This window comes from Erinaceus europaeus, chromosome 1 (genome assembly GCF_950295315.1).
Source record: "Erinaceus europaeus chromosome 1, mEriEur2.1, whole genome shotgun sequence".
In the NCBI taxonomy this organism is placed as follows: domain Eukaryota; kingdom Metazoa; phylum Chordata; class Mammalia; order Eulipotyphla; family Erinaceidae; genus Erinaceus; species Erinaceus europaeus.
The window spans coordinates 139,728,011-139,753,500 of NC_080162.1; positions in this window are offsets into that span (position 1 = coordinate 139,728,011).

Consider the following 25,490-nt stretch of genomic DNA (forward strand, 5'->3'; position numbering starts at 1 on the left):
CCATATTAGGGAGCTACTCTCTTCCCTGATCCAGCTTTCTGTCCCTTTTGCAGCCATGACATCATCTCCCCAAATGATACCTTGGATCCACCTGTATATCAGATTTCAGGCTCAGGGAGAAAAAGAAAAAAACTAGTATAGCCACAGGCCCTTTGGAATATAAATAAAATATGCCTACTAGCTATCTACAAAATGGAGGACACCCCCCCCCAACTCTTCATCTGCACTATTCCAGCCTTTAGGTTCAGGATTAGTCAACAATTTGTTTGGCTTTGTATGTTAACTCTCTTTTCAGCCACCTGGCTCCAGATGCTAGCATGATGCCTACCAGACTTCCTTGGACTGACGACCCCACCAGTGTGTCCTGGAGCTATGCTTCCCCAGAGCTCCACCCTACTAGGGAAAGAGAGAGGCAGGCTGGGAGTATGCATCGACTAGTCAATGTCCATGTTCAGCAGGGAAGCAATTACAGAAGCCAGACCTTCCACCTTCTGCATCCCACAATGACCTTGGTTCCATACTCCCAGAGAGTTAAAGAATAGGAAAGCTATCAAAGGAGGGGATGGGATATGGAGTTCTGGTAGTGGGAATTGTGTGGAGTTGTACCCCTCTTATCCTATGGTTTTGTCAATGTTTCCTTTTTTACAAATAAATAAAAAAGAGAAAGTAAAAAAAAAAAGAGAGAGAGAGAGAGAAAATTAAGACACAGGTACGGGTAAAAGACCATCATCTGAAAAAAAAATGTACCCTGTTATCTTTTTTTTTAATTTTTTTCTTTATTGGGGGATTAATGTTTTACATTTGACAATAAATACAATAGTTTGTACATGCATAACATTTCTCAGTTTTCCAAGGAAACTTTTGCTGTAATGGATATATTCACTGTAATTGCTTCCCCTCTGAACATGGGCGTTGACTGGTCGATCCATACCCCTAGCCTGTCTCTCTCTTTCCCTAGTAGTGTGGGTCTCTGGGGTAGTGGAGCTACAGGACACAATGGTAGGGTTGTCTGTCCAGGGAAATCTGGTTGGCATCATGCTGGCATCTGGAACCTGGTGGCTGAAAGAGAGTTAATATACAAAACCAGACAAACTGTTGAACAATCATGGACCTAAAGGCTGGAATAGTGCAGATGAAGTGTTGAGGGGTACTCATGGAAGACTATTGTGTACTTTTGCTTTCAGGTATATATTTTGCCCTAGTTTATGGATATGTGTGAACATAGGCTTTATCTCACGGGACCAGTCTATATCTAGGTTTTGGGACTTTGTTAGGAAGTGAACTGCCTGGAATGGAATTAAAGAATACTGTGAAAGGCTAAGTCTCACCCAAGTAATCAAGCTGAAGGGTTGTCATTCTACACCTGAAGTCTCTGGACACAGTCTGAAGTGAAGTATGCTGAGGTGGTACTCAATGCATTGATTAGGTTGGGATCAGCGGATGCAATATTATTTGGTTGAATTGACAGAAGCATGAAGGAAAGTGAGCCCCACCCTACGGTTCCAGGACTGGGGGAAATAAAGGCTCTATAGTGGAAATGTGAGGTTCCTGTTGTCTTAGGTTTCAAGAAGACAATAGATAGTTGCTGTTATAATCACATTGTTTGATGATTGGGTTAACTTTGAAAAACCCCTTTGTTAGGATTTGCTGTATCATATACAACATCACCATAATTTATGTCCTTTGACATTATTTGTATATAGCTGTGCCACCAGTTGCTTCTGTTCTCCCTAGTCTAGGCTTTTGAGAGAGTCAACATATCAAAGACTCAGCTTATGTATTAAAAAGACTCAGTCTGTGCTTTAAAAAGTTTGAGGCATACAATCAATTTTTCCCTTCTCATATTAATTAGAGATTTATATGACTACAAATTAATAGGAATGTACATAAACCCCATTCTCACCACCTAAAGACTGTGTCCCATCCCACCCCTCCACCTCCCCCCACCTCCCCAGGAAGCTGAATATCCACCCTCACCCTCAACCCAGGGTTTTTACTTTGGTGCCCTACTCCAGATTTAGACAAATCCTGCTTTTGGCTTCCCTTTCTGTTCTTCTTTCTCAACTTCTGTTGATGAGTGGGATCTTCCCATACTCATCTTTATCTTTCTGACTTAGCTCACTTAACATAATTCCTTCTAGCTCCATCCAAGATGGGTCAGAAAAGGTGAGTTCATTGTTCTTAATAGCTGCATAGTGTTGTACCCTGTTATCTTATGATCAGGTTAATCATTATTAAATCACCGATAAAAAAAGAAAGAAAAGAAGGAAGGATAGAAGAAAGGAAGAAAGAGAGAAAAGGAATGATGGAAGGAAGAGAGAAAAGAAAAGAAAAAATCCAAGGCTTTGTCTGGTGATCTGTTCTGCCTGTAATGAAGGGATAAATAGACAAAACTTGGTAGCAGGGGTAGAGAGAGAAATAGTCGATGAGGATCAGAACATCTCACCTGGACTATGAAGAGCATGGAAGCAGTGATTCTTTGGGAATGGAGCTGGAGAGAGAAAATCTATCTATCCCAGTCAGTCAGGACCATGGACTAAGCTGACAAGAAGACATAGGTCTAAAGATAAAGACCTGAGCTGAGTGCCTGCAGAGAGAGCCTTTCTGTTGAGCTAAGTCGCAAGTTGAAATTATGAGACGTTGTGTCAAGGAGGTGGATTGGTAGAAGACATGTTTTGATTCATGGTTTAGTCACCAGTAACATCTTAAGTAAAGAACACAGATTTTAAGTGAGTTTATTCAAGAATCATAATGGAGGGCTCCTGGACTCACGTTCAGAAATAGCCCTCAGATTGCTCTGAGAAAACTGTTCCAAAGACTGGGGTCTTGGAAGTGATAATAGTTATCTATTGTGTATATGTGAGGAGGGACTTAACCTCAAATATATCAGCAGTTCTACAACATAGCAACTGGAAAGTCTGTGTATTGAAGTGTGTAGGTGGAGTCGTTCATTTTTCTTACCTTGCTCCTTTAACTCATTGCTCTAGAAACTAAGGGACTGAATGTCATGATTTAGTTGCTCTTGTGCACATCTTGATGGTTGAGGAAAATAATGTCAGAAGCCAGGTGACGGCCCACCCAGTGAAGTGCACATAGTATCTGTGCAAGGATGCAAGTTTGAGGCCCCAGCTTCCCCCCTGCAGGAGGAGCACTTTGGGGGTAGAGATGGAAAAGAAAAGACAGCAGTAGAAAAGCAATGAGTTTTGACTTGGGGAAGAGCAGAGAAAATGAATCATATCAACCTCAAAAGGAAAAAAAACAAGGAATGAGATGAGATGAGGACAGGAGGAAGACTGCTGAAGAATGCCTCAGACTCTGTGGGGAAGAAGGAAAGGGAGAAACATAAAGGAGGAGACAGAAGTAGAGAAGACAGAGAAGCAGGGAAATCAAATCTGAGAGCAGCTGATTCAAATTCTGGGAGGGGGCAGGGAGACAACATAATGGTTATGCAAACAGACTCTCATGCCAGAGGCTCCTAGATCCTACATTCAATCCCCCACATCATCATAAGCCAGAGCTGAGCAATACACTGGTAAAATAAATAAATAAAAATAAGGGAATCGGGCAGTAGTGCAGCGGGTTAAGTGCAGGTGGCATAAAGCTCAAGGGCTGGCATAAGGATCCTGGTTCGAGTCCCCCCCCCCCCCCCCGCTCCCCACCTGCAGGGGAGTCGCAGTGACACAGACTGCAGGTGTGTCTATCTTTCTCTCCCCCTCTCTGTTTTCCCCTCCTCTCTCCATTTCCCTCTGTCCTATCCAACAATGACATCAACAACAATAATAACTACAACAATAAAACAACAAGGGCAATGAAAGGGAATAAATATTTCTTTTAAATAAAATAAAAATAAAGAGAGAGCTAAAAATAATGAGGAAGAGGAAGAGGAGGAGGAGAAATAGTAGTAGTTCTGGGAAGAAAAAAGGTCCACAGCTTCCCAGAGGTAGTCAGAGAGTATGGTTTCCAAAGCCCTTTGAAGGGGAGAAAATGGCAGGTTGAGGGAAGGGGGCAGGCAGTGGTGCACCTGGTTAAGCTGAAAAGACCCCGGTTCAAGCCCCAGACCCCACTTGCAGAGGGAAAGCCTCACAAGTGGTGAAGCAGGGCTGCAGGTGTCTCTTCTCAGTTTTTTTTCTGTCTCTATATAATGAATAAAGTAAAAGAACAGAACAGAAAAAGAAGACAAAAAGAAAGGGGAAGGATAAGGGGAGGGGTGGGGCAGTTGGAGGTGGGCCAAGAACATGGCAAGGTGGGCTTAAGACTTGGAGACAACTAAAACTGGGTACAGCTTAGAGCTGAGCTGAGTGTGTCTGGAGTGTGGACAGATGAGACATGGCTGTTGCTGCACAAGTTCTCTCCCAGACTCCCAGTAAAGTTAGAGAATGGAAAAACTGTGCTCTGCTGGGAATTTCAGCCTGACTCAGCTCCAATGTCCCTTTATGACTATAAAAGTCTGCAGTTAAAAGGACTCCACTCCTTAAGAGTATCTGTTCTCCGCAGGTAAATAGTAGCAGAACAGGAGTGGTCTAGAGAGCCTGGTGTGCATGAACCATCCTGATTCCAAGGCCAGGGTCTGGCAACCACTAATTAACAAAAATTAATACCGGGGGATCTGAGAGATTACCTGATAGGGTGTTTATTTTACTATGGTTCAAACCCTGGAACCACATAGGAAGAAACTCCATTACTTCTCTCTCTCTCTCTCTCTCTCTTTCCTCTCTACATGAAAAAAAAAAAAGACAGGAAATGGTATAATCATGCATGTGTGAAGTCCTGGCATCTTTCTCTACTTATTTTTATTTATTTATTTTGTGTTGCCACCAGTTGTGGCCACTGGTTGGCTCAGTGCCAACACTATGAATCCACCATTCCCAACAACCATTTTTTCCTTTTTTTTTAATTGGATAGGACAGAAAGACACTGAGAAAGGAGGGGAGAAATATAAAGAAAGAAAAGTACCTGCAGAGCTGCTTCACCACCCATGAAGTGTCCCCTCTGCAGGTGGGGAGTGGGGGTGGGGGCTTGAACCTGGGTCCTTGTGCTTGGTATTATGTGTGCTTAACTGGGTGCACCACCGCCCAGCCCCCAAGCCCTGGCATCTTCAAAAGAAAACAAAAACAAATGGAGGTCTGAACTTCCAGCACAGCTCTCAGATCTTGCCTGAGGTGGTCAGCCAGGGGCAGTCAGTCACTACTGAAATTATTGTGTGACCTCAGGGTCAGGAGAACAGGGCTCTTTCTCTTGCCATGAGGAATCCCTTCCCCATGGAGGTAATTTTTCCATCTGATGAGCGGTGAAGGAAGAATGTGTACTATAAGGCTCACTCTATTGACCTGTGCTTCATTCAGCCCAGGGACCCCTCCAGGAAAGGACATTTGTGGGACTATAAAGCCCAGAATGGACATGCTGAGTCATACTACGTTCTTAATGGCTTTTTACCCCTGAACATATTGTTACAGTCTTTGCTGAATAGTCTGTAGGGCATAATAAGTTTCACAGGTAGAATAAATGAGACAATTTTGTCTTGAGAGTCCAGTTGTGGAAACCAGGCAGTGACACACCTGGTTAATTGTACATTTTACTGGATGCAAGGACCAGGGCTCAAGTCCCTGGGCCCCACCTGCAGGAGGAAAGTTTCACAAGTGATGAAGCAGAGCTGTAGGTGTCTCTCCGTTACTCTCCCTTTCTAGAAGTTGGCTGCACACACACCCACACCCAGCAAAGATTATGAAGGAAATATTCTGACGCCTGAACCCTTACTCTCACAGGAAGATCTTATCTTGCTGAAACAAAGTGAAAGGGGCATGCTGAGAATAAGCAGACCCCTCATCCACACAGGAAGATTTACCCCTGCCTACACCAGATACTCAGACACTTCCAATCAGAAATGGATCATAAATCCCATGACCCATGTCACAGTCCTTCCCATCTCAGACAAAGCTCTATATAAAGACCAACAACAAGTTCCACTTCTGGCTCTTAGTCCCCCTCACGAGATGGTCTCTCCATTCCTATTGGGGCTCCCCCACCCCCACCCTGCTCCTTGGCTACTATATTAAAATTTTCTCTGTCTGCACTCCTGATTCTATTTAACTTAACTCTGTGCCTCGTAATTCTAACATTTTGGTGCTAAAACCTGAGAAGGGCTAAGGATCTAGCCTCTCCCTCTGGGCTTTTAGGATCACACTATCCTAACAGATTATATGACTTTTTAGGAATGAGGAAAACTCCTAGGACTTCTTTTAGATCTTCTCTGGGTTCACATTAGTCAAGACTGAACCACAGATCCCTGGTCTGACTGAAGCGAAGGTTGGGAGAAGGAGGGGAGATGGGAAAGGGTTGAGGTGGGGTGGGGGGGTTTAAGTAGGATAGCTACGGACACTTCCAGAGCAACTAGGCCTCACACTCATTCTTCCTTTCCCTTACTCTACCCTTTCCTCAGAGACAGTTCTCTCACAGGCATTTTGGCAGGTCTTTCCATATTACTTCATAGTTCCTCTGTCTACACTACCTTATGTGTGCCTGTGTCTTAACTGCCAGACATAAACTTATGGAATCAGGACTCTTCCACCTAGAAAACTGTCAGGAAATTATTCAGATGTGGTTGAGCTTGGCAGGAAAGCACCCTGCATTCCTGATACTATGGCCTATCTACATAATCATTGTTTTGCCTGAAAGATCCCTACCCATTTCATTCTTTTGATCTATCTTCTTTCTACCCTCAAGACCCTGCCTGCTTCCAGGGTATCATTAATCCTACCAGTTACAACCCTCGCATCAGTTGCTAAGGAAGTTTCTACCTTCCCAGCCCTCTTGCCTTTCTCCACCCCTTTTCTAGCCATTTCCGTTTCCAACTTGCCACTTCTGGGTCTACCCTTTAAAAGCCTTGGGTCTCTGATCAATAAAGATATTGCATTGTCTCATCGCCATGTGTTTGGTTCCTGAGTCATCTCCCTCGAGTGTTGAGTGTGTAGCAGCCCAGGCTGGCTCCGTTTAATTCTCTCCAACCCAGAGAGCATGCGCCCAGGAAGAGGCAACCCCACTGTAGCCTGGCAGACAACCCCAGGGATCTGTCATAGTTATGCTCACAAGATGGACTGGAATAAGAGTAAAAACTGGTAGAACTAGAGAAAATTCCAGAGAGGATGGAATGGATGAGTCTGTATACATATGAATGGGAATGGGAGTGAGGGTATGTAGTTTCAGGAAAGAAACAAGAACAAAACACATGGACTTTGTAGTACTGAAATAGAAGAAATGATCACAATCTCTAATTGTACAGGACAAAACTTAGATGATCTTAGGGGTAAGAAAAACACCAGACAATATCATTTTGAAATGAAAGAGACAAAGTTTAAGTAGAGACAGCACAACTGGACCCTTTCTTCTTTTTTTAAACATTTTTATTTATTTATTATTGGATAGAGAAATTGCGAGGGAAGGGGGAGGTAGAGAAGGAGAGAGATAGAGAGACACCTCTAGCCCTGCTTCATCACTTGTGAAGCTTCCCCCTGCAGGTGGGGACTGAGGCCTTGAACATGGTGCACTCAACCAGGTGCACCACCTCTGGGCCCCTGCAGCCTTTTTTTTTTTTTAACACAAAGGGAAACAGAGTAAAAACTGTGCAGCATCAGGGCCCTCGGTGGCATCAGTAGCCACTGAATAAATCTTTCCTGTCTCCAGATCAAAGGAAGAAATGGCAAAGCATGGAAGACAGTAAATAATCCAATTGTTCAAAATATTTTTTTAAAAAATAGATTGCTTTTTGACCTCACTAATGTTTCTTGGAACCTCACCTCTCCAGAGCCCTACCCCACCAGGGAAAGATAGAAACAGGCTGGGGTTAATGTCCATGTCCAGTGGAGAAGCAATTACAGAAGCCAGACCTTCCACCTACTGTACCCCATAAAGAATTCTGGTCCATACTCACTCCCAGAGGGATAAAGAATAGGGAATCTTCCAGTGGAGTGGATGGGATATGAAACTCTGGTGGTGGGAACCATATGGACCCCTCTTATCTTATAATCTTGTTAACCATTATTAAACAACCATTAATTTTTTTTAAAACATTGCTTTTTTAAGTGGAGGCTTTTCATATTCTTTGGTACATGTTCCCCTTCATCTTTCAAGCCAACACTTACATCACTTTGAGCTCTATTTCCCTCATCACATTTGCTTCTTTGGACCTGGCCTTCCTACCTCCCTCTTGTAGCCTCCATGAACACTTTAGATTCACAGGATATGCCAGCCTTCTCCACCCGTTTCAAAGTTTTAATTCAGTCCCATCACACCTGTTTACCATCATAAAGTTATACACTCACAGATTTGGGGGGATTCCGATAAGAGCTTCTGGAAGGTGGAAAGCACTATTCTGTGTACTGCAACATCTGAAACTGCCACTCACATAAGGTGTATATTTGTGTTAGACCTTTTTTATGTTCCTCTGGCCTGTCGATTATAGCCTGGTTTGTATCACTATGCGACATAGTTCAGACTCTTCATGAATCTTAGAACTACACAATCCTCTCTTTCTTAAATTTATCCTTGGTTATATATTGGATAGAAACAACCAGAAATGGAGAAGGAGAGAGATGATAGATAGATAGATAGATAGATAGATAGATAGATAGATAAACCTGCAGCACTGCTTTACCACTCGTGAAGCTTCCCCCCTGCTGGTGGGGACCAGGGGATTGAACCTGGGTCCTTGTACACTGTAATGTGTGTACTTAACCAGGTGTGCCACCACCACCCTGCTCCTGACCTATTGTTTTCGATGGGTTAGGTTGTTTTCGCCGGGCTGGCTTCACGGGCGGGTAACAGAAGACCAGGGACTCATGGTTGAGCTGTAGGCAGTATCTCTTTATTCATGCAGGACGCAGCACAATCTAAGCTGAGCTGAGCTAAACTAAAGGTACAGTACTCTAAAACTTACAATGCTGTCTTTATATATACTTCCCAAGTAGGGTGGAAACAGGATGTGACATAGAGAGGGTGGAGAGAAAAGTGACTGGTGAAAATCAGGGTGTAATAAAGAAGGGATCAGGGTGTGACAAGGAGGGGGGGGTGGAGCAAAAACATATCATGAAACAGTGGGGATTGAACCAATGCCCTGGAGGGAGGTGCTTGTTAACAGGGGTTATGTAAATAGAATGAAGTGGTTATGTAAACAGAATAGTGTTAAGCAGGGGGGGGATTTAAACCAAATGAAACAGAAGGGGTCTCATGCATACCAACACTGACCCTCTCCTCTTCTCTTCTCAGTCTCACTGCCTGACTTGGGGGATCTGGTGAACTGCCTAATCTGCAGGTGGCGCAACATGACAACATGTCTGTTAGTGATCACCTAAATGCAAGCACAAAGTTGATGAGATGTGCCATGACAGATAGCCCCCTCACACTTTGGGCAAAGTATTAAATGGTTTCAATGATTATTACCTTCAGTTCAACAAAGATTTATTTCAGGCAAATGGTGCACCAAAATAGTAAGGTAGTCAGTATTCCTGGTGGGATGGAGGAATCAATTATAAGATGAGAACTTTAACATAGAAGAATAACTATCATAGTAGGAATATTTTAATGTTATTTATCTTATTTTACTAAATTCACCAACTGAAGTTGCAAATTTGATCTTTCTTTTTTATATAAATATTTTGAATACTATATTTATTAATATAGTGCCCAGACTATTAAATGGGTAAAGGTGAGTCTCTTCAACAAATGGTGTTGGAAAAAAATGGGTTGAAACATGCAGAAGAATGAAACTGAACCACTATATTTCACCAAACACAAAAGTCAGTTCCAAGTGGATCAAGGACCTGGACCAGAAACTATCAAATACTCAGAAGAAAATACTGGCAGAACTCTTTTCCACATCAATTTTAAAGACATCTTCAGTGAAATTAATCTAATTACAAAGAAGACTAAGGCAAGTATAAACCTATGGGACTACATCAAATTAAATGGCTTCTGCACAGCAAAAGAAACCACTACCCAAACCAAGAGACCCCTCACAGAATGGGAGAAGATCTTTACATGCCATTCATCAGACAAGAGGCTAATAACCAGAATATATAAAGAGCTTGCCAAACTCAACAACAAGAAAACAAATAAACCCATCCAAAAACGGGGAGAGGATATGGTCAGAATATTCACCACAGAAGAGAGCCAAAAGGCCGAGAAACACATGAAAAAATGCTCCAAGTCTCTGATTGTCAGAGAAATGCAAATAAAGACAGCAATGAGATACCACTTCACTCCTGTGAGAATGTCATAAATCAGAAAAGGTAGCAGCCACAAATGCTGGAGAGGTTGTGTGGCCAAAGGAACCCTTCTGCACTGTTGTTGGGAATGTAAATTGGTCCATACCCTGTGGAGAGCAGTCTGGAGAACTCTCAGAAGGATATAAATGGACCTACCCTATGATCCTGCAATTTCTGTCCTGGGAATATATTCTAGGGAACCCAACACACCCATCCAGAAATATTTGTGTATACTTATGTTCATAGCAGCACAATTTGTAATATCCAAAACCTGGAAGCAACCCAGGTGTCCAACAACAGATGAGTGGCTGAGCAAGTTGTGGTATATATATATACAATGGAATACTACTCAGCTATATAGAAAAAAAATGGTAACTTCACCATTTTCAGCCCATCTTGGATGAAGTTTGAAGAAATCTTGTTAAGTGAAATAAGTCAGAAACAGAAGGATGAATATGGGATGATCTCACTCTCAGGCAGAAGCTGGAAAACCAAGATCAGAAGAGAAAACACAAGTAGAACCTGAACTGAAGTTGATGTATTGCACCACAATAAAAGATTATGGGGTGTGGGGGGGACTACAGGTCCAAAAAGGATGACAGAGAACCTAGTAGGGGTTATTTTGTTATGTGGAAAACTGAGAGATGCTATGCATGTACAAACCATTGTATTTACTGTGGAATGTAAAACATTAATTCCCCAATAAAGAAATTTAAAAAAGAATTTTTCTGATATAAAAATACATATAAATATAAATATAAAATATAAATATAAATAAATATAAAATAAAATAAAATATAAAAATATAGATATAAAAATGTGAATCAATGACACATTATATTGAAATTGATGAAAAAGATAAGATTGAGATTTTTGATAACTAACTTGTTCTTTCTTGATGTTCCCATCATGTTAACGTTAGGGACAGCAGGTCATTCATCTTATCAAACAGTAAAATCTGTTAAAAATGCCTTAGTATTGGACTATCAAGATGATCTCTTTTTTTTTTACGCCCTGTATAGTTACTGTTACTATGAACAATCTGAACACAGGCCGAGAGGAGCTCTGGCATTTGCTCCCTTGGCAGCGACAGCAGTGTGCTGGGGTCAAGTTCAGCAGCCCTGGCTGGTGCAGAAAACAATCTAATGGCTTTTGTAGTCATAACATAACATCACAGACTTTTCTGTCTCTGATGGCCAATCTGTGCCCCCCCCCCACGGTTTTGTCAATGTTTCCTTTTTATAAATAAAATAATTTTTAAAAAATCTGTGTGTTTTTAAGCAGGTCACTTAACTGCTCTGTGCTTCTGTTTTCTGTTTGTACCATGACAGGGTAAGACCAGAAGATCTCAAGAGGAATTTATATCTTAGAGGAAAAAAAATGTACCAATTCCCCTTCATTGCTGGTGGAAAAGCAAAATGGTCATTGTGGAAGACAGTTTGGAGTTGCTTACAAAACCAATCTGCTTTTAGTTCACAATGTAGCAGTCATATTCCTTGGTATTTACCCAAAAGAGCTGAAATCTCCTATCTGCACAAACATCTATATCTGGATGTTTATTTTTGATTCAATCTTGCCAAAACTTTGAAACAGCCAGGATGTCCTGGATGCATGTATCATGGTCTGTTTTGCATATAAATGCTAAACAGACCATGTTACATCCATAAAATGAGATGCCATTCAGCACTAAAATGGGATACACTTTCAAAGCGTGATAAAAAAAAATACTGAGGAACTTTAAATGGCTATTACTAAGTAAATGGCTATTACTAAACCAGTCCAAAAGGGCTCCATATTGAATAAGTCCAACTACATGACATTCTAAAAAGACAAAACTGTGGAAGGAATAAGAAAAAGGGGGGGAGGAAGCTGGATGGTGGTGTACCTGGTTGACTGCACATGTTACAATGTGCAAGAACCTGTGTTCCCCTGGCCCCTACCTGCAGGGAGGGAAGCTTCATGAATGGTGAAGCAGTCTCTCTATCTCTCTCCCTCTTTATCATCCTCTTCCCTCTCGGTTTCTGGCTGTCTCTATTAAGTAAATAAATAAAGACTGAAAAAATAATAAAAACAGTGGTTACCAGGGGCTAGACAGGAGGGAGTATGAATGAAGCTGTGTAGGACAGTAAAACTACTTTCTGTGATGCTACAATGGTAGGCACTATAATGGTACCATAAAGTATCGGTAATGTATCAGTGTACATTTCCTACCAAAACCATAGACTGTTTTGGGGACATTCCCTCAGAACACCATAGAATCCCAACATAAAATATGGACAATGTGTGATTGTGGTGAGTTAAGTGTGGATTCATTAATTGTGACCCATTTTCTACTCTGGTTGGGGATATTCACAGTGAAGATATTGTACATGTGTGGAGGCCAGGCCATAAAAGGATTCTCTGTACTTAGTATCCAGTGTTGTTGTGAACCTAAAGCTGCTATGAAAACATAAAGCATGTTTTTTAAAAAAATTACTGTCTATCTTAATAAAAAAAGAAAACAATCTGGGGGCCGGCTGATGGTGCACCTGCTTGAGCACACGTTACAATGCACAAGGACCTAGGTTCAAGCCCCCAGTCTCCACTTGCAGGGGAAGCTTTGCAAGTAGTGAAGCAGAGCTGCAGGTGTCTCTCTGTCTTTCCCTCTCTATCTCTCCCTTCCCTCTTGATTTCTAACGGTGTCTATCTAGTAAATAAATAAAGATAATAAAGAAAACAATCTGTATGACTCTGTGTGATATTTGTAGTTCTTCCCAATATCTCCTCCCTAAATTCATAAAATGTGTGATCTCCAACCTCATTGATTCTGAAAACATTGGCTTTGCACAATGGAATAACCTCAGAAATGCTTCTTAAGGAGAGATGGAGACAGCAGTGGAAATAATCCCAGTGTGTGTGTGTGTGTGTGTGTGTGTGTGTGTGTGTGTGTGTGTGTGTGTGTGTGTTAAGAAGCCTTCATTGCAAGAGGTATGAACTCCAGGGTGTTGAAAGGGTCAGAGAGAGACAACGGGAACTCTGCAAACAGAAGGTCATTTACCTAGAAGTTCACCACCTCATCAATACTTAATCTCTACTAAGAATCACCCTGCTCTACAGCAAGGGTAATTCCCTCCAGATCAGAAGATCTAAGTTCCAAATAGAAAGTTCAGTTAGAGAGAAGGTGAAACTTTTAAAATAAATGATAGGGCAGGACAGAGGAAAAGCATTTGCCTCTTGAGATTAAAACAAAATTTAATATGTGATTTTCATACCCATGAAGCCATAAATAGAAATGAAGTGACTCTTTATAAATGGAAATAAAATTATCTCCAAGGGAGCTTCTCACTGCATTTCTTTGGCATGTTTTGAATTTTCAGTTGTATGCTAGATAGTATACAAACTGCAACAGCAATAATAAAATAGTCATTAGCTATATCACTACAATTTAATATATAATTATACATTATACAAATATGATAACATGATACATTATTTTATATGGCAGTATTTTTATAAATATATAACTCAGTAACTTGTTATAAAATATAGTGGAAAAATAATAAAACAGGGGCTAGGTGGTGGTGCGCCTAGTTGAACACGTGTTACAGTGCTCAAGGACCCAGGTTCAAGACCCCAGCCCCCATCTGCAGGAGAGACAGTTTGCAAGTGGTGAAGCAGTGTTGCAGCGTTCTCTCTCTCTATCTCTCTCTCTCCTCCAGGGTTATCGCTGGGGCTCAGTGCCTGCACTATGAATCCACTGCTCCTGGAGTCTATTTTTTCCCTTTTGTTGCTATTGTTGTTTGTCATTATTATTATTGCTGTCATTGTTGTTGGATAGGATAGAGAGAAATCAAGAGAGGAGGGGAAGACAGAGGGGAAAAGAAAGACACCGTGGCCTGGGAGGTGGCACAATGGATAAAGTATTGGACTCTCAAATGTGGTCCTGAGTTTGAACCCTCGTAGTACATGTACCAGAGTGATGTCTGGTTGGTTGGTTCATTCGTTCTCTCTCTCCTCCTATCCCTATTAATAAATAAAATATTTAAAAAAGAAAGAGAGAGAGAGAAAGAAAAGAGGGTAAACACCTGCAGACCTGCTTCACTGCCCGTGAAGTGACTCCCCCTGCAGATGGGGAAGCAAGGGCTTGAACCTGTGATTTGGGCCATGTGTGCTTAACAGGCTGCGCTACTGCCCCCTCTCTTTCCCTCTCTATATCCCCTTCCCTCTCAAGTTCTGGCTCTCTCTATCCAATAAATAAATAAAGAGTAAAATAAAAAAATTACTTAGAAGAGAGTCAGGCAGTAGCACAGTGGGTTAAGTGCACGTGGCGCAAAGTGCAAGGACTGATATAAGGATCCCGGTTTGAGCCCCCAGCTCTCTACCTGCAAGGGAGTCGCTTCACAGGCAGTAAAGCAGGTCTGCAGGTGTCTATCTTTCTCTCCTCCTCTCTGTCTTCCCCTCCTCTATTTCTCTCTGTCCTATCCAGCAACAACAATAATAACTACAACAATTAAAAAAAACATTGAAGGAAAAAGAAAACAAAAAAAAATCACTTAGAAAAAGGAAAAATAGTAGTCCGGGAGGTGGCGCAATGAATAAAGTATTGGATTCTCAATCATGAGGTCCCGAGTTTGATCCCCGGCAGCACATGTGATGTCTGCTTCTTTCTTTCCTATTTTTCTCATGAATAAATAAATTAATTTTAAAAAAATAAAAAGGAATAAAAATTAAATAAAAACACTGGGGAGACAGCATAATGGCTATGCAAATCAGTTCCATGCCTGATCTGGTATCTTTCTGTATCTTTTACTCTGTACTTTCTCTTTAATTTAAAATATATATATATATACACACATATATATGTGTGAAATTGAAATGCATTTGAAGATAGTTATTAGCTGTGTGGTCCTAGAGAAGTTATTTATCCTTCTGAGTCTCCATTTTGCTCTAAGCACAAAGATATTTGCAATTATTATGCACATTAAAGAAAAGGTGGCTAAATAGTTCACCCAGGGTCTGGCACAGGTGATAGGTGTGTGTGTGTGTGTGTGTGTGTGTGTGTGTGTGTGTGTGTGTGTGTGTGTGTGTGTGTGTGTGTGTGTAGGAGAGAGAGACAGAGAAACAGAGACAGAAAGAGATCTTGGAAAGTCACCATAGGGAACTGAACCAAACACTAGAGGCTGATGAGAGCAGCAAAGTATCCTGGGCCAGGCAAGTTATCCTTGGGTGTGACTGTACACTCGCTCCTTTGGGAAGTAGTCATTCTGGCTTGTAAGGCAGCAGAGACTTTGTAACTCTGTCTATCAAACCTGAGTTATTGGTCCCACTTAGTCCCTCACCCTCATCTTGCCCTGTGTTCCATTTGACCAGACACAGAATAAGCACTTTGAATGTGAGCAGCCCAGTCACCAGCCCAGGTGTCCCTCGAGATTTCTTGGTTCATATAAGAATTTGGGAATCTGAGAGGGCTATCTAGGTCCCTTCCTCTCTCTCTCTCTCTCTCTCTCTCTCTCTCTCTCTCTCTCTGTTGGGAGGAGGGAGGCGTGGGGGTGGGGTGGGAGGACTTCCCCCTTCTTCCCAGAGTCTGTGCTTGCCCTGAAGTTTCTTCTTGAGAAGACAAGCACACATGGATCATGAGATAGGGAGGTGGCTTCTTCTTCCCTCCTTGTGGTTGTGGGTAAAATGAACTCAGGCACCCAAGCCTGAGTCACAGGTGTCAGACAGGAAGATGAGAATGCCAGGGACTCATCCCCTCAACCACCCTGCCCCTCTCCCCACAACTCAGTCTCAGATCCTCTTTCTCAATTATTACAACTTCTTCCTCTCTCTTACAAGTTATGTAAAGCCAAGTTTAAAAAATTTAATTAATGTTTAATTTAAGGAGACTGGGCGGGTGGTGGTGCACCTGGTTAAGTGCACATGTTACTATGTGCAAGGACCCAGGTTTGAGCCCCTGCTCCCCACCTGCAGGGGGGGAGCTTCATGAGGGTGAAACAGAGTTACAGGTATCATTTTGTCTCTCTCCCTTTCCTGCGCCATCTTCCCTTCTTCTCTCAATTTTTCTCTTTCCTATCAAATAAAGAAGAAAGACAGAGAGAGAAAGAGAGAGAGAGAGAGAGAGAGAGAGAGAGAGAGAGAGAAAGGAAGAAAAAAAGAAAGAAAGAAAGAAAGAAAGAAAGAAAGAAAGAAAGAAAGAAAGAAAGAAAGAAATGGCTGCCAGGAGCAGTGAATTCATCATGCTGGTACTGAGCCTTAACAATAATCCTGGTAGAAAAGATAATTCTTTTTTAAATATAAGATTAAAAGACAAGATGACTTATATTGTTATCTCATTTCTGTGTAACTCCTCCTCCCCCAACACACACACAACTTGTTCTCATGAAATGGTAGGGGGGTTGTTTGTTTGTTTTTTGCTTTGTCTTCCAAATAAGCAGAGGGGGAGGGAGGGATGTCACTGTCTGAATTGGTGGGTGCCACTGACTCCCTCAGCTGACCTTCCTGGATGTCTTGGAGAGAGCTAAGTTTAAAAGAAATAGGACTTCAGTTCTCAAGATGAAAAAAAAAAAAAGATGTAGTCAGAAGGCAGAGACTCTGAAAGATGGCTAATAAATTGTTACTCCAAGCTATTAAAAGGATCAATAAGAGAAAGCCAGAAATGACTGGTGGGAGGGACATGTGCCTTCAGTCCTAATAGGGCCTTGCTTGGCGCTTGACAGCTCAGACATTTCCCTGCTGGGGCCACCCAGGTCAATTCAGCAGGACCCAGGCAGCTTCACTCATTACCTTTTGCACCAGCAATGATCAATGGCAGTTATGAATAACTGAATTAACTGCATGTGGGGGAGCTCAATAATCAGATATATGCCTGAGAAGTGTGTGTTAGGGCTAAAATGTACTGACAGGGTTCTTCTGTGGGTTGGGGTGGTGTGCTGCTGGCTTCAGTGAGGCTACCTGGAAATGGAAAGGAGTCCAGTCAGGTCCTGCCTCAGTCTCCTCTGAAGCCCTGCCCAGCTGCCCTGCATACTTGCTCAGCTTGTGCTTGCATTATTGTTATTGGATAGGACAGAGAAATTGAGAGAAGTCAGGGAGATAGAAAGGGAGAGAGACAGGCAGCTGCACACCTACTTCACCGCTTGTGAAGCATCCCCCACTGCAGATGGGGAGCTGGGGACTTTAGCCAAGATCCTTGTGCAGGTCCCTGCACTTTGTACTATGTGCTTAACCCAATGCGCCACTGCCCAACCCCCTCACTTGTTTCCTGATTGTAAACTTGCTCCAACAGAAAGCTGCATGGTAGAATTTCAATGTGCCCCCTCAAGACTTCTACCTACCAGCCCTCCCAACCCCATTCTGCTGTAGGACTCCCAACCCTTAGACCCTCCAGGATGTCTTGAGCAGGCCCCACTTCCCTTTCCTCCAGCCTTCCAACTCACACAAGGATTTGCTCTCTCTGGGCTCAGCTTGGGGATAAAGCTGTCCCTTTTTTTTTCTTGCCCCCAGCAAGAAATGCCTAGGGAAATGGCCCCATGCAGGTTGCAAAGGGGGCAGGAGGGGACCAACACTTCAATAGAAGAGTGTTGTAACTAAAAATTAAAAAGGGCTTTGGCTGTGGCATGTAATGGATTCAGCTGAGGGACGGCTGGGAGTGGGTTTAAACATTTTATTAGGGCAGTAATAAAAGGTATGGGACATTATTTTAGGTACTGCAAAATAAGCAATAATCATTGAGTATTAAGCATATGCTAGGTCCATAAAATTCATGAGTAGTTACCAAAAATTCAGTCTCGGGAGATAAACGATTGTCAGCCAAGGTATAGGTTGCTCATGGCTGTAGAGGAGTCTTAGAGTTTACCAGTGAGCTGAGCCACATATGTTCAGTTCCCAGGGGAAGTAGCCATGGCAGGCACCTCAAACAGCCTCAGCTGAGATACAGCTGACCAGGAGAAGAAGCAGCAGCCAAAGAGAGCAGACTTCTGCCTGGCTGTGATTTCAGATCTTTTCAGTCCGCCCACAATGCTTTGTGCACTTACACAGACTGGAACCACAGTTCATTGTGCGTTTACACAAATCACTGCATGCTGTGTCACCAAGGCTGACATCAGCAGAGCACTGTGCCCGACTTCCTATGTTCCACTGGTATACTGCATCACAACAATTCCCCACTTCTTAGTATAAAGCTGGACAAGATGCTCATCTGTATGAGTAATGGAGAACAAGAAAATCTTCAGTGTTTCTAGAGTTTCCTCTCCAAGAATGTGGGCACAATAACTGAGTATCAGATAAGGCCCTGTTAATATGAAGACCTATGGTCTGGTCTAATATGAAGACCTATGGTCTGGTCCATCACTCAAGGGAGCTCAGAACAGAGACTTACAGAGGCGTCCCCAAATTCAGATGCTTCTTGGATGGCGACCATGGCATGTCTAGAGTGTTGAACTGTTACAATGTAGACTTCAGCTTGTTGTATTCTTGTGAGGAGTTCACATACGACAGGTTTAATTGCTCATAATGGGTCCAAACAAGACCTGTGAATGATAAACTAGAACAAACATACCCTATGCCATAAGTTAGTAATTTTATTGACTTCAATCACAAAGACTAGAAAAATCATGAGGCATCTGCTGGAGAAGGGATAGCTCTGTGGAGAAAGGTAACGCTTAGCAGCCGTTTGATTAGAATTATGCAGTACAAAATTTAAAATATATAAAGCTAACTGTATTCTTCTGTTCATGACTGAAAATTAGGCTAAGGGTGCATTAATAACATTCCATAATTACTCATCAAGTTGGATAGTAAAGCATGCCGATTACATGTTAGAAGAAATAAATAATAATCTAGAAATATATTTAGGACCAATGTCAAATATGTCATAAGGAATACTTTTAGCATCAAAGGCAGAGGCATACACAAACATGGGTTTTCTTCTGTGTGACAGGTGGCATGTATAAATCCAGTAACAATGTCCACAGAGATAGAAGCAAATTTCAACTTAGCAAACTGAGGGATGTGTGAAACATCCATTTGTCAGAATCAATGCTAAAAAGTCTTCTGAGTAAAATACCCACAAAAGAGGGGAAGAGTCATGAGACTAGGCATTAAAGAACAATGGCTCTGTCTTATACCAGAGAAATATCATTTAACTAGAGTTTAGCATATTGGTGAGAATATGAATGGGAATTAATAGCTAGTCTGTATGCACCATCATCCTAGGAGGATCATTGATGGTCTTTGCAAATAAAGTATGGGAATTACACTGTGCAGCTCAGATGCCATGGACAAATGACAAATTTTAGTTTGCCCTACATGGTTAGTACTAATACTAGAACACACCAGAATACTAGATAGGTTAACTAGAGCACAGTGGCAAAACATCAGCAAAAGCTTTTGGGAGAGGACCCCAAATACGGGCAGGTACAGTTTCTCTTTTTTCTCTTTTGGTTAAAAGACACAGGAGTGTGTAATAGCATGCCACAATCAACAGTGGCTTCTAGGAGTTAGTACATACATACATATCTCATATTTAAATAAATCGCTTCCTCATAGAAAGACTAGAAGGTTAGAGACATAAGTGACACAGTGAGGCAATTCATTAAGATCCATGTCTGTAGTAAGTGGCTATCCTTCAGAGTCATTTAATAGTCCTCATTGCTTCTTGGGCTGGAGGGCCAGGACCCCACTTTTTGCTTTCTTCCCACATGAAGATCCCTAATTCCATCTGCTCTATTCCTTCTTTGGGTTCCTGCTCATTAATCATTTTGTCCTGTTTTATATCTTATTGCCTTTTAGAAAGTATCAGAAGCTACTATGACTCCATCCTAAATGCCCTAGGCAGACAACCTCACCAATGTGTCCTGGAACCTCACCTCTCCAGTAGGGAAAGATAGAAACAGGCTGGAGGTATGGATCCACCTGCCAATGCCCATGTCTATCAGAGAAGCAATTACAGAGCTAGAACTCCCACCTTCTGCACCCCATAAAGAATTATGGTCCATACTCCCAGAGGGATAACGAATAGGGAAGCTTCCAGTGGAAGGGATGGGATATGAAACTCTCGTGGTGGGAACTATATGAAATTGTACTGATTGTCTAGACTGGCAGCTGCTCCATAGGAAATGCCAACCAGAAGCCTGCGGCTGTCCCAGGGATCCAAGCCACACTGACGATGTTGGACTATCAAGGCCCAGGAATGTGCATTTCCTCAAGGTGTGTGTGTGCAGCATGGGGGAGGGCGGGTCTCCACTTCTGCAACCTTCCATCCAGTCCTTCCAGTGAACTTCTGTGACTGGCATTAGACAGGCCAAAACATAACATATTCCCCAACCCACCCTACCCACCCCCATCTCTCTCTGTCTCTTTCCCCCCATCCCTCCCTCCCTCTGCAGGCTCAGCTTACACTGTGCTAATGGGCTGTTTTAGGCTGAATTTTCTTTGTTCAATGGGAGAACATCTTTGTTCCCTGTAGACAAGGCAGAAGCAGGTTGATCTGAGAAAGCTGCCAGAGTCTTTGGTGCTGGGCATTTTGCAGCCAGACAATCTCAGCCCCTGGCTGCCTACTTGCCTGCCTGCCTCAGCAAAAGCAAGGTTCTGGGCCCCTGTGTCATTCCTCTGCCGTTCAGCGGCCTGCACTGCCCTGTCAAATGACCCATCTTCTTCTTTCTTTTTTAAAAATATTTATTTATTTATTTATTACCCTTTGTTTCCCTTGTTGTTTTTATTATTGTAGTAGTTGTTGGATAGGACAGAGAGAAGTGGAGAGAGGAGGGGAAGACAGAGAGGGGGAGAGAAAGATAGACACCTGCAGACCTGCTTAACCACTTATGAAGCGACTCCCCTGCAGGTGGGGAGCCAGGGGCTCGAACCGGGATCCTTAAGCCGGTCTTTGCACCTCGCATCATGTGTGCTTAATCCGCTGCACTACCACCTGACTCCCAAGACCCATCTTCTTGTGGCACCTACAGAGGAGAAGGAATGAGATGCTAAGGACAGAGTCCAACTTGGGGGCCAGCTCTGGGCTCTAGCATTTGGACGCTATATGGCCCTGTGCAAGTGTTACCCTTTTTTAAAAAATATTTTTTTTATTTATTATTGTATAGAGACAGAGAAATTTTGAGGGGAGATAGAGAAGGAAAGAGATAAAGAGATACATGCTTTACCACTCATGAAAATTCCCCCTGCAAGTGGGAACCAGGGGGTTCAACCTGGGTCCTTGTGCACTGTAATGTGTGCACTTAACCATGTGTCCCACCATCTGGCCCATGCAAGGGTTAACATCTTAGGCTTCTCTCTTCACAGACGAAAGAGCAGTAGCTCTATTAACAGCCATGCAGGTGAGTGGTGACTGAGGAGAACTTCATTCACTAGGGTAGAACTGGTGGCCAAGCACTTTAGGAAGAAAACCCTGCCGTCCATACTCAGCCTACTTAGGAGGCTCATGCAACCCTTTGTCTGGAGCTCACTGGGATTTCCTTCTCCAAAGCCTTTAAAGTAGGCCAGCTCCCCTCTGCTGGAATGCTTCCAACCTTTAGAGCTTATGAAACAGCCTCACTTCTGTTTTTCAGAGATTTGGCAGTGAAATCAACGGCTCCACTCCACAGCCTGGAATGGCGCAGAGCTGTCCTGGCAGAGAGTTGGCTCCCTAAAGGGACCTAGTGGGTAAATATGGCTGAGGGTGAAGGCTAGTAGGGTGGGGGGTGAAGTCCATGTGGATGTGAACCTCTGTGATGCCAGTCACTAGACAAGAGGTCGAGGCCCAGTGATTAAATCCCCTAGGGGCAAAAGTCAGAATGCATAGATTTCAGTTCTGAGTATATATTGCTTTAGCCTAAGCAGTTATGTTTAAAATTTGTAGACAGATTGAATTATGACACTGGGCTACAATTGTTAAAGCATTTCTAATAATACCTTCTTTTTTTTTTTTTTTTTTTTTGAAATTTTAAATCACCTCTAATCTTAGACCAAGTAGACCAGAAGCAAGCAGAATTCCTTTGGTAAACAAGCCACAATCCAGGAGTCACGAGGCCAGGGCAGGGATAAGGATGGAGTCTGAAAAGGGATAGAAGCAGGACAAGCAGCAGCACACCACATTAAGTCCTAGTTCCAGCCCCTGGCTCCCCACCTGCAAGGAGGTCGCTTCACAAGCAGTGAAGCACGTCTGCAAGTGCCTTTCTCCCTCCCTCCCCCACAATCTTCTCCTCCTTTCTCAATTTCTTTCTGTCCTATCCTATGACAAAAATGAAAAGAAAAAAAAAAGGCCTTGGATAGAAGCGCCCAGTGGTTCAGAAGAATCCATCAGTGGGTGTTGGGTAGTTGCCATCTCCCCCTGGCTTCTTCTTATCCATATGGCTATATAGGGATTTACTGATCCAAAGGTTTGGTCTATTTACATAAATCACTTTTACATAAAGCACTCCAGGGCATTGGTGGTTCAGTTATAGGATTCTCGCCTGTTCCGCCCCCTCCTTGTCACACTCTGATTTTCACCAGTCACTTTTCTCTCCACCCTCTCTATATCACATCCTGTTTCCACCCTACTTGGAGAGTATAAAAACAGCTGCTCTTCTGATTAAAGACACTTGGAAATTGCTTTCTGGCTCCGAGAGTTCCAGAGTGTATCTCCTGCGGAAGTTGGTGCAGCACGCGTTCCTGATCCCTCTCCCACACAGCAGCCTAGATCAGCTCCAGTTGAGTTCTCTCCAACCCAGAGAGCACTAGCTCGGGAAGAAGTACCCTCAGGCTATCCCGGCAAGTGGGCATCTAACAGTGATATGTACCCAACCACACTGTGCTGCTAAGCTGTGCAGTGCACACCACTGGGCAAACTGTGGACTGCAGCGCGGGTCAACCCTCCACCCACAAGACAATAAAGATGCCATAAGGTTCTGATGCTGAAACTCTATGTCCTGCAGCTCTCCCAAGCAACTGACATCTATTAAGCTGTTTCATAGTAGCAATGGCCCTGGCTGTAGATGAAGTAACCAAGGCACAGAGAGATTAAGGATCTTGCCCTAAGTCACTCAGAGGTAAACGGTGCTTTCAAAATTCAAACCCAGGGTAATCTAGTTTAGTGTTTACAGGTTAACTGGAGGGGTTTCTGTGATGGAGGAAGCACCCAGCACAGAAAGAACCAGGAAAAAGCAGGTTCCAGAGGCCAGAATCTTAAGAGACTCTCATGGCTAAGGCTCTAAAGTCCCAGCTTCAACCCCCTGCACCACCATAAACCAGAGTTGAGCAGTGTTCTGGTAAAAATAAACAAACAAGCCTCTTTGGAAGGGGTAGATAGCATAGTGGTTATGCAAAGAGGCCAGAATCTTTGGAGCATCAGGCCCCACCCAGGCTGCTCTTGAGAGCCCCACCTCTTAGGCTGGGAGGGAGGAAGCTGTGGGAGGGAGGAAGCTGTGGGAGCCCCACCTCTTAGGCTGGGAGGGAGGAAGCTGTGGGAGCCCCACCTCTTAGGCTGGGAGGGAGGAAGCTGTGGGAGGGAGGAAGCTGTGGGAGCCCCACCTCTTAGGCTGGGAGGGAGAAAGCTGTGGGGAGCTCACGCCAGAGTGCAGGACCTCTCCAGAGTTCGCTCCATAAACACCTGGGCACTGGGACTCTTCACCAAACTCCCAAAATGGAAGAGTGGCGCCCCCCTGAAAAGACAGCAAGCCCACCCCCACCACCACCCAGAAAGGAGAAGAGCACCCAAATCAGAATAGCAAATGCAGAGAGCCAGAGCTACATAAACATCAGCATGAACATTAACTTGGAGGAGAGACAGCTACAATGGACCATGGGGACTGTTTTTTTCTCTTTCTTTCTTTCTTTCTTTCTTTTAAATTCCATGGATTGTCTTTCAAAGAAAACAGTAAACACTAAACATAAAACCAATGTTCAGAGGAAGAGCCCTGCATCTGTTCTGGTTGTCAGGATCTATGAGCTCTGAGGTTACCCCATCAGTCCTGAAACCTGGCACCAGGACATACCCGCCCTCCCTACTGCAGGTACTGGGGAGGGGTGCTGAGGGTATATTTCTACATAACTAGCATTCAGCAAAGGGTCTGTGTGAGGAGTATCTTTGAGGGATAGCAATCTTAAAGCATGGGCTAAAACTATTAGAGACATTAATAGCTGGGGTGGAGGGCAGTGGAAACTCAAACTGGGGCTTTTTTTTTTTTTTCCTTTTTCCTCTTTCTTTTTCTTGGATACTGCAGAATTTCCAGGGAGCCTGCAGAGCTACAGCATCCTGCATCCTCCTGCAGAGAGAGGCAACAGCTTTGCCAGACTCAGAATGTCCTCAGCCTCACTCAACCCACCCTACCCTACTCCCACCCTTCAGTTCAGTTTTGCAGCCAGATTCACCCTGAGGTGGGAGTGGGGGAAGGGTGCATTCAGGGGTTGGACTCTCATAATTATATTAAAAGCTTGTGACAAGACCAACCTTTTTGCCTTCTATTTCTGTCTCATTGGAATTCAACTGTGCCACTTCAATGGCTGAAATACAAGAGAGGGGAAGGATTAATCAACCCTTTCCTGGGACTAGGGGGAGACAGCAGAGTGTGTTGTGTGCCCAGTACTTATGTCCACAAGGAGACTGACGTCCTGTGTCTTTGATTTATAGGAAAATTGCCCAGAATCTGGAGGGGAAGGATGATGGCATGAAATCCTTGTTGTCTCACTTAACTTTAAAGTGCTTACATATGTGGTCTGGGAGGTGGCACAATGGATAAAGCATTGAACTCTAAAGCGTGAGGTCCTGAGTTCGATCCCGGGCAGCACATGTACCAGAGTGATGTCTGGTCTTTCTCTCTCTCCTCTTATCTTTCTCATAAATAAATACAATCTTAAAAAATGCTTACATATGCTTTTATGCCACAACACAATCCTAAAGCTAAAAGCCCCCCCTCCTCCCCCAACAAAGGGTCTCCTTGGAGAACTGGCTTTTTCTTTACATACCTGCTCTCCTCTTGGCCTAACTCTGGGCAAAGTTAAGGTCACTAGTTAGAACCTGGACTAGTGTGTTGGCCAAGGTCTCAACTACCCTGCCCACACACGTCCTTCTTTGATCTGAGAGGAGTTAAGAGTATCTGAGCTTAATGGATGATGTGAAATTAGAGAGATGATCTTATCAGAATGATAACAGGTCGAAAAAGGCAACATGCATGAGTATACCAATAGCCTACTCTTGCTGAAGACACTAACAATAACACTGCCAACTATATAACATATTCCAGAACTCGACTTAAGCACATGATGTGACTTCTCTAAGTTAAGTCT